This window comes from Opisthorchis viverrini, assembly GCF_000715545.1.
Source record: "Opisthorchis viverrini unplaced genomic scaffold opera_v5_203, whole genome shotgun sequence".
Taxonomy (NCBI): domain Eukaryota; kingdom Metazoa; phylum Platyhelminthes; class Trematoda; order Opisthorchiida; family Opisthorchiidae; genus Opisthorchis; species Opisthorchis viverrini.
In genome coordinates, this window is record NW_008751859.1 from 661,445 (window position 1) to 680,496 (window position 19,052).

Genomic DNA, 19,052 nt, shown 5'->3' on the forward strand with positions numbered 1-19,052 from the left:
CTTGAAAAATACAAAGGTACAATCTACACGGAGTGATGTCCGACAATGAAGTATAGATCTGAAAGGCAGTCACAGGGTTTAGGGTTTCTGGATATTTTCTTTTAATGCGATGGAAGTAGAAAATCAATCTTTTCGTTATTGTGTTTGTCATTTTCAACCCATTTTAAAATAATTAGCAGATCGGCTACTGCGTTCATGCACCATTATATTCAAAATCTTCCACAAAACTCCATTTCCAATTCCACTTTACGTTAAGGAAAACTGGGGCGACTAAATCCAGGTTCCACATTGCGTGGGGCTGATTTTTCATTTTATGAAGATGGTGAGGAATTTGCGCCATATCCATCATTCTTAATTTTGCTTAAGACGGGTAACCCCCTTGTCCAGAGACAAATGATCTCAACTCAATGCTTTGGATATCTGGCTGGACGTTCAGAGCAGGAGAAGAAACCCGGTGGTAAACATTTCCGCCGAAGCAACTGTCTTGCAGTAAGAGGCAAGTTGCCCAAACATGCTGTTAACTTCACGACTCTTGCGATTGATGACATGCTAGTTGGTATGTTAGGGGCCTTTACACTGGATTATGTGATGAAAAAAGACATAAGAACATTCAGAGAGATGCAACTTTTGATCGTTGTCTAAGTAGGAAAAAAGCTAATGGCCACTCATTAGTCATCAAATTTTGTGGGGAACTTGACTATGACTTTGCTTTGACTTTTAAACCGAAGTAGAAAATCCTGTAAATGAATTTGCTGCAAACTAGTGACTCAAATGAGTCCCAGCTGACTACTTGGTGTGTGGTAGCTAGTTTTCGACTGCACAAAGGCTGTATGATATTCGGGATATCGTAGTATACTTTTTGATGGAACACACCCTTCAAAAACAAGTGTTCCAACTGGGATTTAGTTGACTCATCGGTCAGAACTACTTTGATTTGTAAATGGCTGTAGTTCGCAAAACTCGCGGACTACGTCAAACTGATGAATCCGGCAATTGGCGGAATTGTTTGTGGGCAGTCTAAAAGCTTCCGCAACCTAATGAGTAGTGCTCTTCTTCAAATATCAAACTGTTTGGGGTACTAGACATTCTGTTATGGAACCCGTTGTTCAGTCAAACCTGGGATTATTGTATCCATCAAGTTGAACAAATCTGTTAGCACTCGCGCTTAAGCTAGCTCTCATCAGTCGCTCCAGTAACGCATTCAAACCTTCGATCCTGATCACTGGTTTTCCCAATAGCGAGCGAACATTCCGCTCAGTAAATGCAAAAAGGAGAACTTTCGCACGTCTAGGTAGAGAAATTTCAAAAGCTCTTCAAAACCTTTCAAAAATGGCGCTATTTGTATTGGTACTGGTGTGACGGTGATACTACTGACGGGAAGGCACGCGAGTAATATGTGTTGTTCGTAGAATTTCGCTTTGCGTGTATTGAAAAAGGGAGATCTGTTGCGGAATTCGTGGAGCCACTTTGTAACATTTGCTTGGATTTGACCGACGAATGAGTGGAGTCAATGAATCTCCAGGAAAGTTCAAGAGGACTCGTTCGGGAGAAGATCAGTGTCCAGTTTTTGTGACTAAGATGCAGGTTAGAGTTTTGCTTCCTTATTCAATGGTCTGTAACCGGTCAGTGGGCATTTCCGAATAAATAAATCCGCCGCAAAGGCCTTCTTCCTTTCACTGGTATTGGCTTATTGGTATAGTCAAAGATGCCGACTGTTTCTTCACTCAACTGTATGACTGATGGAAACGAATATGTTTGCTAGTTCTCTAAGATTCTACATTGGAAGTGGGGTTGTTCATCTGCGTGGCCCAAGGAGATAGCTTGATCTACTCTATTCTGTGTTTTTTGGTGATCAAGATCGCATGAGAACTGGCACAAGTGCTCACAAAGAGCAGTCAGACGAATTATGCTGGAGCCTATTAGCATGAAACATAAAAACAGTTCACGAAGGCCAAAGCCAGATGTTTCAAATGTATTTGGATCCAATACGAGACCTAAAAACGCCAAGCATTCACATTCATTGCAGCGGTTTCATTAACTTCTAACAGGTTGATTCGCATTTTGGCTGACCTTCGCTCAATGTCAATTGATGACTGTTAAAAAAGCAAACCAATGACCATTGGAACACCCGGCTATTATTCTGAATTTACTTGAACCAAATTATCTCATCTACTTTGAGGTGCTTGTTTTCATTCCAACCCCTACGACTTAAACAGAGATGCGCACTTTCCGTTTTTTAAACGTAGGTGGATGGGTTGAAAAAATCCAAAAAATATATCTGAAAGGATTTTGCTACTGACATAATGTGAGTAAGCAGCAATGATTAAAGAGAGGAAACAATGTGGTTTCCTTCCGAAAAGTACGGACTCTGATTGAGGGTGAAAGGACATGCGTACGAATGAGTGCTAGGGGTTTCCACTTTCTTATTTACTGGTAATAGCATTTCACTGGATGGCAATTTGGCAGAGTGCTCAAGATGGTTTTGAAAGTGCTTCACTGAGCGGTCATTCAGAAGTGATGGGTAACGACAAAAAGAAAAGCACCGTACATGTTGTACGATCTTTGGTAGAAATCTGAAGGAAGTGTGTGTAAATAACCAGGAAAAGTGTTCAAGTGTACTGTACAGTGGCGCCAGTGGCTGGCTTATATCGTCATACATTGTATGCTAGTTTTCTCCGTTCAAATGCATCCTGTCTGGAAAGCTGTCCTTCGGTCCTAGAGCAATCCATCTGAGGAATCCACACGAAAGAGGAGAAGCACTGAACTTCGGATCATCGGTGGCAAACAGATTTATCACATCTTTGAGCTACAAACATCTGAGGTTTATGGGACTTCTACAAATTACGCGAAATTTAATAGCTAGCAGAAAAATTGTCCAGTGGATTTTAAGTGTCTGTCACACTACCTGATTGGGTAGTCCTAAGACTCGGGTCGATTGATCGATACATCAGGTCGGTTTCTGGATGATTTTTCTTGGCGCCGCACAAACCTTCCATATTGCTGTGGCTAGAAAACATTTAAATATGATAACACTGGTCAGATGTGATAATTCAGTTTCTTTTGGTACTGGCTGGTGGGCTACTGGTAACTCAATCGCGTTGCATTCCATATGTCCGGAGTTGAAAATCTCCACACGGCCAAGGATATACACTACCGATAAACCCTAATTAGAATACCCGAGTTCGCTGCATTTCTCCATTGAACTGGACACATCCATACCTGTGAAGACAACTCATCTCCACTGGTCTGAGCCTTTGATATTGCAAGGTATTTTTCTCTCTTTGTCTTTGCGTCAGCGCATTGTTTCTACTTGGTATGATCTCACTGAAGTTCCTTAGTTGCAGACACCACGTTGCTTGAGGCTGGGAATGCATGCTTTTTAAAGTTGATCTCCAAATGTACCAATAAACCAGTAACCTAAATACTAGTAGACTGATGACTTCTGTTTACAAAGGGGGTAACTCTGAGCAATTATCCGCGGCATCCATCCGCGATGCAACCTATGGTGGACAGGAGAGAGCGATCGCGCTAGCCAGAAGTTCTAAAGACCGAGGGTTCTGCGCTCATTTCTGAAGTCCAGTTTGCTCATGAATGGTCTTTTTTCTGCCGCAGTGATTTCAAAGAGCTTGGAATACATGACTGGCGGTCGTATAAGAAGCCTTAGCCGATCACTGCTCGGGGCCGTTGAGTGTAGTTCCCAGTTGGTATGGATTGTTCAAGACCTATCAACGGTGGTGTTAATGTTTTCATTCAAGAACCGCTGACTATTTAAAAGTGCGTTATCTCCTACTTTCATTCCCTTGAGACTTTTGATGTCGGCCTGGGGATTTTAAGTTCGCGGCGAATGACCTAGTACTCTCGGTGGAATTCGCCCAAACTCCCTCGTTAACCGGCACCTGACAGCCTTATTTAGTATTCAGGTGAAAAACTTAAATGACGAGAGTCACCACTCTCATTGTGATTTCTCAAGAGGTAACAAATACCGCAGTATGTCAGTGACACGTTGGATTCGCCTTTTTGCAAGCCAGTTTGCACCCAGATCTTAAGGCGTCACCACTTATGTAATCGTGTTTTTAAATGCCTGGTATGCTCATTAAGTACACTGAAATTGTGTTACCGAAAATTTACCTAAACACTAGGTACAAAAAGGTTTGGCTTTCTTGACCAGAGTGCGGGAGTTTTCAACTTAATCTTGCGAAGGGAGCATGGATCAAACGAACCGAAATTTTAAATATTGCTCGACCTACGACTGGTTTCGCCCTTCTCAAGGTTCATCAGGTAGGCGCAGTCCCCGAGTTTCAGCAACTTAATGAGTAGTGCATTACGAATATGCATGTATCGTGACATCTCCAATAACGTAGCGAGTGAAATATAAGGCGGCCCGGTGCAGCACATTCAGTTGCCTGGAAGCATCACAAATGAGAAATCCAGCCGGGTTCCAGGTAAGTCCCTCACAGAACCAAATTAGTTTCCAAATGAGTGCATTTCGCTGCTCAGCCTTTTCATGTTTAGTTCACATTTTGGATAATACTGGAGGCCAGATCGATGGGGGGCTATTGTGATTAGTGAGAGTTGATGGAAACGTGACAAATAATGAACGGCTATTTGCTTCAGAGCATACCTGTCAAAACAACCGACCCTGTAACAGGGATTTTTTAAGTTAGCTTATGTTTTATTCTATTACAAAAGAGTACAGGCAGTTGTGATCCTAAACAGACTTCTTATCTAAAACCTCACCACCCCTCAAATAAGAGACGAATCATATTTTCTTCAATACAGAAGTAACAAACGGTTGTTTAAAGAATGTAAACCAAATCGCTCGCTGGGTTGGCAGTCAAATTCAGTCAAGTTCATCCTTGTGCATTGAAATGACCCTAAAAAGCCTTCACATGTACGATGATGGTTGGAATGGAACGATCAGCACAGTATCATCATGTGCCCTAGAATGGACTCCATGTGAATGTATGACAACGGATTCCTTTGAGTCAACATTTTGACTACTGGTCGCGAAAGTTTGCGCGACCGATGAGTTTGGCTTGTGAATGATCTTTGTATCAGGTGATTCAAGTGCCCAATAAACCTATTTCAACAGACTGTCCGCGGTAATGATTATTACCCGGGCGCATATAGTGCGAAAGAAAAGATTACGTCCTTGAGCAGAACTCGGCTGTGAGTCTGCATATTCTCCGCTTCATTGTCCATCAAATCTGCAAGTGATTCGACAGACAAAACGCGATACGGTGACGCTGGAATCAACATATTTCGAATTTTTAATGTTCATTAACTGGCCAATGAAAACACGTTTACTTCCGAGCAGGATCAATTAGCTAATTTCTGCACATGATGCCTGCAGTGTGGTCTCATAATCGCATCCACTTATCCATCGTTCCTTGGTTACAAACTGCCTACGGACTCAGTTATTTTAGGCTCAACTGCAAAATATTCATTTTGCAGCTTGTCAGTTACAAGTCATTGGGAAGTTGTTGCTGAAAGTTAATCACTGATGACATTAGGAGTAATCGGCTACCGACTGTAATCAATAGTCGAGGAATGCCAGCTTTTGAAACTTACCTGCAATTACAGAAAGGTTTGATCAATACAAACATTAGGTTCCAATTTCATGACATTCTTGTCCCTGTGCCAAACACTGCTGATTGTTTTAGTGCAACCGTATTCGCTAGTAAACTGGCATTCAGCATAGTAAAAGATGTACTGTGCCGGCAAAATGTTAAACGTAAGACGCCTGAATGAATACTCTTCGTCCTATACATTACAAAAAAAATCCAGCTGGTTTTACTTGTGATTTGATTGAACGATTGACGGGCTGATGTGAAAGCGAGAATAGTAACTTTTGTCTCGTTGACCAACTCGCAACAAGACTTAACAATCATGCAATTAAGCGTCCTGTATTTCGTCCTGTAGGTAAAGTCAGACTGTATTGAAAAACCCCAAAATACTGAACAGCTGGTTCATCCTTGTTGATAATCCTCACCTGTGCACGTATTCCACAAAAACCTCCACGTTCTTCCTATCCCAGTTCTAAGCAACGACAGATGCTGCTTTTTTAGTTTACTTTCTTGAGATCGATTCCAGTAAAATGCCGTTATGTCAGGTAAAATATAGCCATGCGCATTTCTGCAATGTGCCTTTTCACAAGAGTAGTGTAGTTAACACAATGTCTTCACTTCAAGGTACCCACGGAATATCAGCTGAATGAGTTGTACAGCCCAACAGAATGAAAAAGACCCAGTGTTATCAAACTGCCAACTAAATTATGGTGTGCAAAATTGTTTTTAATGTAGATCACATGCTCATCGGTTTTCAACAGCTGGATAAATGCGACGATCGCTACTGACTCCGCAGTTCCCGAAGCGGCTTAAAACAACGCGACTTGGAGTGGGCTTACTAATAGGAACCTGGCTCGATACTGGTTACCAACTCACGCATAAATATTCAAGGTTTCTGCCAGTTACCTTCCTCAGACTGGCAGGAACCTTACTCGTGAACGTTTATAATATTTGTAACATTCGTTGCAAATACCAGGGTTATTTGGACTGAAATCTATGCCTGATGGCTCACAAAGCATAGGTATGTTGCACGCTTAGCTGAATATCAGCTCTAGAAAATGTTTTATTCTAATTTGTCATATTTAGATCACAATATAATCAAACTTAGGTGCAAGATTTTAACTTGATATAGCTCACTACTCATATAGTTGCAAAAATCCTCCCAAAGGGTTGCTAATTCTTTTGCATTTTATGGCCTTCATCATTGAGACGCAGTCCTAATGTCTTCATAGATATTATAAGTTTCATTCAGAAAATGTGTTACGCTATCTCAGGTTGCATATCGGGCTAACCAGATTGAATACTCGCCCACGATACTTGAGGCTTACCATTTGACCGTAAAATGCTGGTAAGTGCTCCTTCCCAAGTGAAGATCCCTAAGTAATCTGGATAAAAATCTTATCAGTTTGTTATACTTTTTTCAATTTAATCAACGTTACGAGGTCTGTTTTACAGAAGAAACCTAAAAAAGGTGGATTCTTACTGTCTTCCCGGAACTGACCTCTGTTCTGGGAATGGACAGTCAGTCTTGCCTAAAGGAAAGTGGTTGAGTAAACTAAACCCACGAGTGGGATGAACAAACCGATTTCCCATTGTCCATCATTTTATACTTTCAAAACACTGTGTGACATTTTGAAAAGCTTTTTAACGTTGAATAATTGTATACCATACATCAGTCGCAGCACATGTAACTCGCGCGAAACATGTGTGTGGCCAAGTTCCGTTCGGCTACAAACAATTTTTGTCTGTGTGCTACACGTTGCGAATGCTGAAACTGTGTGCAAATATTACGACCAGGACTTACTGTACACTGTTTATGCTACTCACATGTGCGCTTTCTAAAAAGCTGCACAAATAACACGATCATATTATCAGTCTTATTGTCCCAATATAATTTGAAATCAATACGGTTGTCTTTATCGATGGGTCGTTCTATATCACTAGGTGATCGCAAAACCAATTTTGTTTGCATATAAGTATATTTTGCTAATTTTATGCAATTTGATTCCAAGTAGAACATAAGGTTGACGGAAACTCAGGGACTGCGCCTACCTGATGAGCTCTAAGAAGCGCGAACTTGGTTATGTGCTGTCGAGGAATTTTTAGAAAACTTATGAGTAGTGTATAATGTACATACATGTATCGCGACATCTCTAATATCATGACGACTGAAACATGGGGCGGCCTGATTTAGCACAATCAGTTGTCTGGAAACATTACAAACGTGAGATTTGGCTGGATTTCACGTGAGTCTCTCGCCTTACCAAATTTTTTTGCAAATGAGTGTATTTCGCTAATTTCGTGCAATTTGGTTTCAAGAATAACATAAGTTTGTCGGAAACTTGGGAACCGCACTTACTTGATGAGCCCCAATAAGGGCGAAACCGGTCGTGCGCTGTCGGAGAATTTTCAGCAACCTTATGAGTGGTTCGTTACGCATATAAATATGCATACAACTTTTTTCACTTTGTTTCGAGCTGGAAACTTGGTGAAAATAACCAGCTTACATGAAGTCTAAAGGCTGTTATTTGGTGCTTGGTTATTTCTTTCATAGGAGCGGAACGAACTTTCGTTCCTTTGATGGGCCAGAAGGTTGCTTAAATCTCTCAGACTGCTCACTACCCATTGTGCTCATCGTGAGATTGATCATGCAACCGCAATCTTAAAGTTTCGACCGGTTTCATGTTCTGCTAAAACATCAACTAGTAGGGAATTGTCGAAAGGTACTCTGATGTAAAAGTTACCCTTGTGCGATGGAGAATTTTATAAAAACCACTTTGCATCTTTCTTAGAACCGATTGGCTTGCCTTCCTCGCGTGAGACAGTGTCTCATCAAAACCATTTAAAAGTGCAGTTTTTGCAAGCTTTGACGCGCTGTGTGAATCCGAGGTAACCGATTGGAGTATAACAATAAGAACAATGGGAACCTGTCGTTTCGGTGAAAACGAATGAAGATCACCGAACTGCCATGCGGTTTTCATTTTTTTCTAGTGGTGGACTAATGTCGCTTAATAATTTTGTGATACCAGGAACCGGTCGTTTCGGTGAAAACGAAAGAGAATCACCGAACTGTCATGCGGTTTTCATTTTTTTCTAGTGGTAGACTAATGTCGCTTAATAATTTTGTGATACTAAGATAACTAGGGTCAAATATGACTCTTTTGGTACATAAAATTCTGCCTGGGAGGTATTAAATTTTACTTTGATTGTTAAAGAACTATGGGTATCAATGAATGAACTTTCGAGTTTCAGGAGATGAATACCCCAAAGCTTTCTTGTATGCTTCTTTCAAATATATCGTGGTAGATTTCAAATACGTAATACCCATTGCGGTCTGCTACAAGGACTATAAAACGACAATAATTTGTCGCACAACTCGGCTTCTTAAGCCAGTGAGGTAGTCTGAATTGCCAATGCTGTCCGATGGGGGAAAGCGATATTTTTAAAAGAACACCTGCGATAATTTAGAGATCACATTTCCTGGCAATACGTTTTTTCATCCTTCATCTGAACAACGATTCAAACAAAGAATTTCGGCACAGTCTCAATAAGCAATCCTAATATATCTCAGTTGAAAGAACGGTTTTTTGAAGTGAAGTTTCAACGTTTGTTAAATCTGTTTATCGGGTAGGAATTAACTTTCTTCTGGAAAGTACCACTTACTCGTGGAAAGAAACATCGATATAATGGTTTTCAAGGAGATTACGCAAGGAGATTGGGTATCACTCATCCATAATTGGAGGAAACGCAAAAAATCATAATTAAATGCGTTTTATTGAACGGTGCTGACATTTTTTACTTGTACCGGAGAATCTCCCTGGGAGAACGTCCTGAATTTTGCCGAGATGATGCGTCATAATGGATCAGTGCACTGCGATGTAAACCATACTATGTTCCAGGATGTTGGCCATTGTCGGTCGTAGCACACGGTTAATAAATTAACGGCTAAAAGCTTACGTGCTCAGAGGAAATGCTTATTCTAGGAGTTTGAGGTACAGATAAAATTGTAGTTAGTAAACCCGCCCGAACCACTTGATTTTATAAAATCACTGACCATTTGGTCGTACCTGTTTCTGTGACCCATGCTTGCCACATAATAGCTCAAAAACAAAGTTTTTGTAGACTGTGGTCGTGTTCTGAACAAGATGTTTACGCAACCCCTTGGAGTTAGCAACAGTATATGAGTGCTTTTTAATGGAGCTACCTCATCACTCAAGAACAATCATCGTTATTTTCATCGCACCGTGTCCAATTTTTCCATTGGTTGTCACGCTGAGCTGTCCACTAGCACAGTCACTGCTATCAAGGCCGCACGCATTCTAATGAGAAGGACGCAAAATAAGAACATAATTGCTCCAACCGGAAAAAAATCTTTTTGATAAACTAATAGAAGCATCTAATCGATAAAACATTGGAATTTGTGCGCACAGTTAACAAACATTTCATTGTAAACCATATTTCCCCTCTGCTGCAGACTACAAGCCGTTAAAAAAAGGAAAAATGGTGGATTCAGGGACTAAATTGTTGCAGCGTTTGTGAAGTAACGAAAGACGATATATTCCTTCTCATTTTACATAAAAAACGAACATAATTTATTTTCGGCCAAACAATACCAACGAGTTTATCTTATGAGATTGAGTCAAAAACGTCTTAGAAACTTCTGCAGACATGTGTTGCCGTTTTAGCGTTTCGTATCAACTGACCATATGTAGATAGTTGAATACCGCTGACTGGGGCTAAATGCGGTTCAGACTGTCAGAACACAAAAAAACGTGTGTTTACATTAGATATAACCTATATATTCGTACTTAGGAAAGTCGATAAATCAGGTACCACTGAAACGGAACCCTTCGTTGGGTACGGCTTACTGACCAGTGTTAGGCTGCTTAACTACTAAATTAAACAAAAATAATGGATTGAACTTTTTGGGGGAGTTTCTACCTTGAGTATTGTCAGCGCTTACATGCATGAGTCAGTATTACAGCCGCAATCCCGCACACTTAGAGACCATATAACATATGTATGGAGTGTGACAAACACTTGGTCTGTAAGTGGTATTTACTTACTTTTTTTACAAATTGTCCAACGTTTTCTCCAAGCTTTTTAGCCCGTAACAGCTGCCAATCACAGGAGACGAAAAGGAAAGCAGAGTTGCTAACACCGTTTCAAGTGAATGTCACAATAAAATGTCCGTGGAGCGCTCAATCAACTACACTCAAATTTTGTCCAGTAAATGTCACAACTTTAAACTGTTCAGTTTCTTTTCGGTTCTGACATTTGTTGTGGCTGATGTGGCTACCGCTCTCAAGTTGTTGAACGCAGCTCTTTTAACTAGGTCGCTCGCTATGAGTGGGTGTTCTGCGTTTCGCCAGCAGCCAATCGAAATGAAGCGGACACGCATGATAGATCAGACCAATAACAATCGACCACATCATTCAAGATGGTTGCAAGAGTCACCAGGACCACTAAAAATAACTATTTAATTCTGAAAATAATGGTTTTCCTAATTGTTAATCTATTTCAAGGTAAATATCTGTAGCCGGAAGCAGGCACACCTTCCGCAGTGGTTCAACAACGCGTAAACAGTTATCACATCTTCAATACAGTTTGTTCAAATCAGATTTGGTTTCCTGGTTAGGGACACTTTGGTGAATTTTACATTCAAAACGGGATTTCGGGGTGCGAATTGCTAATACAGTCAGTCAGAGTTGGATTTCACATGCACGGCACATTATCCAGGGGTCTGAGAAAGGTACCACAACATTGTGACAGCAAACGATACAAGTAATGGAGAGAAAATCAGCAATAGTTTAAGTCTGTTAAGCTTCTGAAGAAAATGTGATTTGCTTGACTGAAGTTTGTTTGAAGGATACCAATAGACCTGCGCAGAAATAAAGCTCTGAGTAAATAAAAACAAGTAGAACTGGCTCACCAATGGTAGTTCTACTCAAATGTTTATTGACGTTACCAAAGTATGCCTCAGATAGAATCTGTACATACAGACTCACGGGACCCGTGAGGAAAACTCGAGGCTGTTGCATTCATTTCCCTGAGAATCACAGACGTAACCCAGTTTGATGTAATGCAACATAATGTATTGTGCACTTTGTAAATAAAGGGCAGTCCAATGTTTCCTCCTTCGAGACAGCTGAGAACGAGAAAAAACGACCATGTCATTTAGTGCCGTGGACAAGACAGTGTAATGTTTACTGTGAACGACCTAGATGAGCTAACCTTCCTTGAATCCGGAGTTCAAAAGAGAATTCTAGTGAACAAAGCCATGAAAGTGACCCTGTGCTCAGAGTGCTTAGAATGTTTACATAATAGTGCTCTCGACTGAACTGAAGGAAATAGGCTATAACAAAATGCCTAAATCCATCTTGCATTTATTCAAACACGACAGCTAAAAATGCACTGAAATTTTAGTGGACCTCATGAAGAACCTGTGGGTACTAACGAACGGAACATGGGTTTTTGTCAATACCCTGACTCAATGCACGACCAGTTTCTTTCAAAAGATACTCATCTGTTGGTAACGGATCAGCTGGCTGTTGATCTGAGGCTCGTGCTCATCGAATAACTTTACAGATCAAAAGCAACCTGATCGATTAACGATTAATGCACCCGAGCTACAAATATTTCAGCACATCACCATGCTCATCTATGGTCCCCGCCGGTTTCATTGCAACCATATAAAAACGACAATATGAAATCGAACATAATGCTATCGGTAACCTCTTGTGTATCAATTTCGGAGACAAGGCATTAGTGTGTTCCCTCGGTAGCGACATAAGTATATTCCAAGTACTCGATGGCTATTTAGGCTTTTGCACCGCGTTTTATTTAAACAGTAGCATCGAATAAGAGGTATTCAAAGGGTTCCTGAGCAACATTCACCTTGACAAAACCGGTGCGTTCATAACAGCGAAGGCATGTGGGAAGATAACCCTCAAATGGACTTTTCCAACTATTCTTTGTCAAACGAATATCAACCACCGGAAAGTACTTTACAGATCGCTATCAAAAAATTAATTTGGTTTATTTTGGCCCACGAAGTGCATAATATGTTGTGACATTCAAGCTATTTCTGATACTGTCCACTTTCAGATAACCTACACATTCTTCGTCTTTTTTACCCCTAAAATCTAAAACCCCATCGATTTTACGTGATCACCCAGTGCACACCTTGACGCCAACCACCTGTTCCAGGTTGATCTTACGCATGCTACTAACTGAAACGCACAGAAAACATTACACTCCCATGTCAAATCGAATTTGCTCTGCTTTTAGACTGGGGTGTCGATTTTTTGAGCACATTTCATTTAGGCGGATGTTGGTAGGCCCACAGAATCAATTCCAATTTTAAGCATTAATCGCGTAATACATCACATTATGTTCTCATACAGTGTACATCCCGATCCGGCGTCAAAAGAATCGATTCTGACTTTGTGTTATAAAACGGGTTCCTTGGTGTTTAGAAGATTGCTGGTAACTGAGGTCATCGGTTTTTAGGTGGTCTATCCCACGTTTCATTTCCATGGACACCATACCGCTCCGCTTCACACTGACGGTGTCAGTGTGATAAAGGGTGTGAAGCGCTTGCAACTGAACGGTTCAAAGTTCTAAAATATTTGTAATCGAGGTTACTACTCACAGACATGTTCTTCAATGGATATGAGTGGATAAAGCAATCAACCATAGAAAAACAACAGAATAAAGGGCATGAGCCTTTGACATGTACTACTGAGATCAACTTGGCATAAAACATTGACCTTTTCTCCACAAACGTGAAACGGCCGCAAAATTTTGTTTAAAAAGCGTCTGGAGAACAAGCTGCCGGTTACTGGCCGCTTCATCATCATCATCGTCATTATCGTTTGCATTTTCTCTCAATTTTCCCGGCCAAGCACAAATGGGGTCACGAGGAGCCTGTTCGGGAAGGCGTACAACATCAGTAACACCCAAGCTCTTCATGATCCCTATCACACCCTCTTGCCAAGTGATACGTTGTCCACCTCGCGGGTATACAAGCTTCCCAGTGGCTAAAAACTAGTCATGCGCGTTTAGCGTAGACCTGAAAAGTGCAGTGAAATTCAGCAGCGTACAAGTGCATGGCCGGAGTTTACGGTTGTGGGCCAGCGGGAGTGGCATGCGGGCAAGAGCCACCTGTTGTCCTGATTGCTTTAGTGTGTAAATAGTAAAGGCGGCTAGGTAGACCGGCTTACGAGGTTTGAGAGCAGACTTCAGAGTGCTGAGGTCTGTTACTGAAATCGGACGTACAGAAGCTACAGCTAAGTGTGACACATAGCGATCAGATTGGTCAGTTCTAGTGCTGGGAACTGCGGAAAGAATATTCGAATTCGGATGAGGTAGAGTAGAAACGGGAAAGCGATAAAATTTAAGAAGCGAGCCGTCGACAGGAGGATGTTTTCACTTGCCCACCTTGTTGTACGCAGCAATTAGGGTGGTGACATCACGCGGCGACCAGTGCAGCGTGGGAGCATTTTTAGTTGTAAGTGTCATTGCTGTACGTGAGGCGATGTACTGTCAGAGTGCCCAGACCCAGACAGGAAAAGGATTGGGTTTTCAACCAAAGCCTTTGACCCCAAAACCGTCCGCAATCTCGCGGTGTTTGGCGGTAAATGCAAGCGTGATTCGATTCTAATAGAACAGGCCGTCACACTTGTACCAACCCCCAAATTTGATGGCCAGGATTGTCGCATGAGCACCCCCAGCAGAGCTCAATTGGTCGCGGAGGTACGCAAAACGTCATACCATGGTAGGGTCAAAACTTTGTGTGACGGAAATGCGGTGCGCTAGCCTGAAGGGCTTCATTCAATCAAGTAGTGGGTATATTAAAGTTGAGACTACTGCTTAGTGTTGAGTTGCGTTTCAAACGCTCCGGTTATTCTGAGTACCATGCCCGCTGTTATGCCACTCGGATGTTTAGTATGCAACACTTCCTCTGCCACATCGGTGCAGCAATACGCAGGCATGGCCAACCATGAAATATTGAAAATAGTTTTGATAATGTATTTGCTAGCAGAATAAATAAAACGTTCACCCGCTTATTGATTTGGGTACCTCAGGTGCTATCCAATGAAATACCATTGGTTGTTGAGGCCAGATTGTCTGTGAAGCAGACGCGTTGGGTAACAATCAAGCGCATGGGTTGCTCAGAACTTTCATATGGAGTCCTGTAAGCTAACATCAAAGGCACCGAAAAAAACAGCTTTTTTGCTGGTCGGTTAGCTTGTATCATACTCTAGTTTGTTCTGATGGGGCTCAAAGCACATTTGCATTTGCTCGAATGTGCCGGGAAGGTGATTTGCCCAGCTAATTGTAGCTACACTATTTGGATCGCATGTTTTGTTTTGGAGCAGTCTCTGAATTACCATACAAAATCCCTTGAATGATTGACTAGCTCAGTATCACCCTTTCAGTGCTTAGCTCTTCCTCGAAGGGAGCACGAGGGCTGGGACACTGCCAAGTTGCGCAAGCCTAAAAACGGGAATTCGAGGGACAAAGCTCGGGTTCGTACCAAAAACCTTTCGATCAGTAAATTGGCGCTCTAACCACTGAGCCACCTCGCCCCAACTATTGACTACTCCAGTCTGGGTGAACGAAACGCACCGTGAGCTTATTCTAGAACATACGTTTCCAGCTGTTTGTTGGATATTTGTCCCTTACAAGCCGCTGCAAATGAATTCCACGTTTTTCCTTCTCAGTTTGACTTTGTGTGCCTTCTACAGGCTGTCTGGCCATAACATACTCGTGAAATGGCTTTAATCACAGAATACAACGATGCCAAGTGAGAGCATAGGAACCATCGTAGGCTTTCCCCTAATATATCATACACAATTTTGAGGCGAGGCTCACAGAAGAATCTGCAGTAGAGGTGATAGTTGTTGTCCTACTTCAAACAAATATTTGACCCGTGGGCGAAATGATGATTCCAAATATTATGTCAACAAGCCAAAAGTTATTGAATTTGACACTAGCATTTTGTGGTAAACAGCTACTTGATGGGCATACATCCACCCCAGAGAATCTAGCGGTGAGTAGCGACCGTTTTCATTGACTTCTTCAGAGTTTAATGGCTTGTTTTGGAGGTTATTACCACTTGAGTTAGTTAGTACACTACTATATACGAGGTCAACAACCTAATATCACTGTATCTGATGAGTGAGTGCGATGGTTTTATTTTTTATTCTGGTAACCTCAGAATAACGCCTAGTTCCATTTATTTAGAAGCAAAAAGGGTTTAAATGAGTACGAGAGGTGATGAAAACATCTTTTGCCATTCTGGTTTCCTGCATTTGAACAGTCATTATTCAGAGACGGAATGGCACAAGCGACTAGTAGAACCTTCGCTTGATGTTCTCACATGGGGGCAAATCACAATATGTGCATATCAGCCGGGCAATTCTCTTCACCTGCACCTACACGGGTGGGAAAATGGTATGTAAATTTCTCGCAAAGCTGAACCAGTACAACTGCAGTACACGTAGCATCTCATTTGTTGGTTTTGAGAATATACAGCGGAAAGTAAATTGGGGAGAACAGTGAGAAACTGTAGCGATATGAAAACATAACGAGCGGCAGAGCCCAAATCAAATGGTGATACTTCACAAAACGCGCACCGAGGTGCCAGAACATGACGTCCGGCTTGATTTTGTGGTGGCTGAATGAAGTTATCTTGGCGAGTCTATGCCAAAGTCGGAGGCGTTGGAGTCGAGTTCCGTTCTTATTAAAGCCCATCGGTAATGCATATGCTTGGCCATGAAAGCGTTCGAGCTCCGACGTCTGCAATAACAGGCGGGCGTATTACCGCTACTCTACTGGTGGACGCTGGACGCAGCTGAGTCATAACGATTGAACAAACGTGGGCAATGTGATACAACTAGACACTGACCGAAAGACCAACGGAAGCGGTTGAAATCTGGAACACTGCCAGTGAGCACCTTCTGTGAAGTCTAGGACGGATTTAGCGTTAGTGAGCAATGTGATACCACTAGGTCCTGACTGAAAGACCAACGGAAGAGGCTGAAATCTGGAACACTGCCAGTGAGCACTTTCTGTGAAGTCTAGGACGGATTTAGCGTTTATACTGTCACAGAAAATTAAGGAAAGCTCGTTTAAATTGAATGGATGTAAAAAAGGGGTCGAGTTTGGTGTAAAGTGCAAAAAGTTACTCAAAGAAGTGCTATTTGTCCTTGCGGCTTTGTGTAAGCGTGCTTGTGCTTGCAAGGGAGCAGTGTTTGTGTTCCCCAAGTGAAACGATTTCTCCATATGTTTTTAGATACTGCATTTTGCGGCCATCCTAACGGACGGAAGCAAACAGTATGACTAAAGTCTACTAAACCATTTGGCTAGACCATTCGTTGTCCATTGTAGAATGTACACTTTTTCGAAAAAACATCACCTGCCATCACAAGTGACATCTCCAAAATTCACATTGAGTACCCTCCACGATCCACGTGATCCCCATCCAGTCATTGAAAAGTAAGATATGAAACAAAATTACCATCAGTTTGTTTTTTAGAACAGTTGAAAAATTTATTACCTTGCACTCGAAAAAAGTCGCGTTGTTAGTTTGTTATGACACCTGAAGATCACGAGTCGTTTCCAGTCCTTTTGTATTTCCTATGCTTTTGCATTTTACAAGACAAAGTTGATGAATTATTGAGATACATTATGAAGTTGTCGAAATTTGCATCGCCTGCCTATCAGGTTTCCTGGATCTTGATGGATGGATAAACCTTCGTGTTTCGTTCAATCTGCCACATATCACTGAGTCAACGAGTGAGTTCAATCCATCAGAAGCCCATCCCTTGAGGAGTGTTCAATCTGTCTTTGAATTTGGGCTCATGCTCGGTTGGCTGATCGGTTGAAAATGAAGCTGTGAAATTTTCGCTTCCACCATAAAGTTATCGTTATCAAAGATATATATTGTCAGCATGTTTCATCTCGTTATGTTTGCGTCGAATAAATCAGTTCTTTGGAGATCTTAATCTTCTTTCAGTTAAACTCAGGGTTATACACGATACTTTATGATCCTCAATATTTTGGCCAGCACAGGCATCAACATTCTTTTATTGTTACGAAAAAACAAATGATTTAGTGGAGTCGGCGGTGAAACAGAGAAGTTTCATAGGATAATTTGACCGGATGATTTGAGGTGTACGTGAGTATTACGATCTCTCTCATTCCAAAGAGCGAGGAAACGATGTTAAATACAGGAAATATTTTCCCAATAGCACGACGTTATTATTTCTCTATGACTTTTACTTTGTAGAGATGGCGTGCCTCGGTCGACCAGTGCAACTGCCACTGGCTAGGAGGATGCGCTTTGCACAACTAAGGGTATATCGTGATTGAACAGTGAGTGAATAGTGCCGTATTTATAATGTAGATGATGTTGAGGGTTCACAGGAATAAACTTAGGTAAGGTGTGGTAAAGACTTTTCTTTGAACGCAGGAGGAATGAAGCCGCTGATCTTCGAAGTCCCCAAACAACAAAATTTCATTATGTTGTTTGGAGGAATGATTTCAGAGAGACAATGGCACGTCCAAAGAGACCCGTGAAATGAGACAGCTAGGCTTCCAGGTATATACGTGAGAACTAACAGTCACAAACTGAGTGGATGGATTGAAAACGCATGTGATTCTCAAAATTAACAGCCATTTGCAAAATAAATCGCCTTTACCGAGAGGTTGAAAGAAACCTAGCTGAACCTTCCCAAAATAATACTCTTCAAAGAAATCTTTTAAACGAAGAGTGCATCCGTTTCATTTCAGATGAAGTTCATGAGGTCGAGGCATCTTTTTTGTAGAACCCCTCTTTTGAATTGTAAGCTGCGCAAGACTATTTATTGGTTTATTATGTCGACAGTCACTGCCTCTGTTCATCCAGTTGCCTTGGGCATATAACACTGTCTTCTTGTAAAGAGTTCTCATTAAAGAATGGGTTTTCGGTAGGTTTTTAAGGTATAGTTTTGCCCTCTGGCTTCGAAGATGATGGAATAAGGTTGCATATTCAGTGGCATTTCTTCCAGCAATTTACAGCAATTTGAACCATGAATAGGAATCAGCACAGGAAGTCAGAAAGTCGAAGGAAAAAGTGGAATAAAGATGACTTACTCCATCCTCGCCTTTGCTTTCACCAATGCGAAATCGGGATCAGCAAAACCTTGCGTGTGCACCCTGACAATATGGTCTCTGAGTTGGACAAACCAACAATGCGAAAATGAGTTTATTTGTAACCTGGATAAGCCGCTTGCAGCCAAATCGCTCATTTTGGCGAAGAATCGAAAGATAGGGGCGATTAAGGAGTTTGTTCCCTAACCAAAGTCGACCCAACTGTCTAAACGGTAATTTTTATTTCAAATCTGTCAAACGCAATTCGTGGCCATGAAAGTATTGGAACACCGAACAATCATTTGTGAATGCTGGATGATATGGGAGGGGAAATGTATAGATTTA